This window comes from Bombus pascuorum, unplaced genomic scaffold (genome assembly GCF_905332965.1).
Source record: "Bombus pascuorum unplaced genomic scaffold, iyBomPasc1.1, whole genome shotgun sequence".
In the NCBI taxonomy this organism is placed as follows: Eukaryota; Metazoa; Arthropoda; class Insecta; order Hymenoptera; family Apidae; genus Bombus; species Bombus pascuorum.
Genome location: NW_026869729.1, coordinates 1423267 through 1425843, shown reverse-complemented (window position 1 = coordinate 1425843; position 2577 = coordinate 1423267).

Sequence of the window (2577 nt, the reverse complement as noted above, 5' to 3'; positions counted from 1 at the left end):
GTATATCGTTATATAATATTACGTACTAAAGTATAACGTTATATATTATTACGTAATGACGTATAACGTTATATACTGTTACGTAATGACGTATAACGTTATGAAGTATTACCTTATGACGTATAACGTTATGTAGTACTGCCTCATAACGTATTACGTTATATAATAATACGTACTAACGTATAACGTAATACACTATTACATAATAACGTATAAGGTTATATACTATTACGTAATGACGTATAACGTTATGTAGCATTACCTTATGGCGTATAACGTGATGAAGTATTACCTTATAACGTATAACGTTATATACTATTACGTACCAACGTATAACGTTATATACTATTACGTAATCACGTATAACGTCATGTACTATTACGTTATGTCGTATAACGTTATATACTATTACGTACTAACGTATAACGTTATATACTGTTACGTAATAACGTATATCGTTATATAATATTACGTACTAAAGTATAACGTTATATATTATTACGTAATGACGTATAACGTTATATACTATTACGTAATGACGTATAACGTTATGTAGTATTACCTTATGACGTATAACGTTATATAATATTACGTACTAACGTATAACGTTATATATTATAACGTACTAACGTATAACTTTATATACTATTACGTTATGACGTATAACCTTATATACTATTACGTACTAACGTATAATGTTATATACTATTACGTACTAACGTATAACGATATATATAATATTACGTACTAACGTGCAACGTTATATAGTATTACGTACTAACGTATAACGTTATGTACTATTACGTTATGACGTATAACGTTATATATTATTACGTACTAACGTATAACGTTATATACTATTACGTAATGACGTATAACGTTATATACTATTACGTACTAACGTATAACGTTATGTATCATTACGTTATGACGTATAACGTTATATACTATTTCGTACTAACGTATAACGTAATATCCTGTTACGTAATAACGTATAACGTTTTATACTATTACGCAATAACGTATAACGTTATATACTATTACGCACTAACGTATAATGTTATATACTATTACGTAATGACGTATAACGTTATGTAGTATTACCTTATGACGTATAACGTTATGTAGTACTACCTTATGACGTATAACGTTATGCAGTATTGCCTCATAACGTATTACGTTATATAATACTACGTACTAACGTATAACGTAATAAACTATTACGTAATAACGTATAACGTTATATACTATTACGTAATGACGTATAACGTTATGTACTATTACGTTATGTCGTATAACGTTATATACTGTTACGTACTAATGTATAAAGTTATATACTGTTACGTAATAACGTATATAGTTGTATACTATTACGTACTAAAGTATAACGTTATATATTATTACGTAATGACGTATAACGTTATATACTATTACGTAATAACGTATAACGTTATGTAGTATTACCTTATGACGTATAACGTTATGTAGTACTGCCTCATAACGTATTACGTTATATAATAATACGTACTTATGTATAACGTAATACACTATTACGTAATAACGTATAAAGGTTATATACTATTACGTAATGACGTATAACGTTATGTAGCATTACCTTATGGCGTATAACGTGACGAAGTATTACCTTATAACGTATAACGTTATATACTATTACGTACTAACGTATAACGTATTATCCTATTACGTAATAACGTATAACGTTATACACTATTACGTATTAACGTATAACGTTATATACTATTACGTACTAACGTATAACGTATTATCCTATTACGTAATAACGTATAACGTTATATACTATTACGCAATAACGTATAACGTTATATACTACTACGTACTAACGTTTAACGTTATATACTAATACGTAATGACGTATAACGTTATGTACTATTACGTTATGACGTATAACGTTATGTAGTATTGCCTTATGACGTATAACGTTAGATAATGTTACCTACTAACGTATAACGTTATATAAAATTACGTACTAACGTGCAACGTTATATACTATTACGTACTAACGTATAACGTTATGTAGTATTACCTTATGACGTATAACGTTATGTAGTACTGCCTCATAACCTATTACGTTATATAATAATACGTACTTATGTATAACGTAATACACTATTACGTAGTAACGTATAACGTTATATACTATTACGTAATGACGTATAACGTTATGTACTATTACGTTATGACGTATAACGTTATGTAGTATTGCCTTATGACGTATAACGTTAGATAATGTTACCTACTAACGTATAACGTTATATAAAATTACGTACTAACGTGCAACGTTATATACTATTACGTACTAACGTATAACGTTATGTACTATTACGTTATGACGTATAACGTTATATACTATTACGTAATGACGTATAACGTTATGTACTATTACGTTATGACGTATAACGTTATATACTATTATTTACTAACGTATAACGATATATACTGTTACGTAATAACGTATAACGTTATATACTACTACGTACTAACGTATAACGTTATATACTAATACGTAATGACGTATAACATTATGTAGTATTGCCT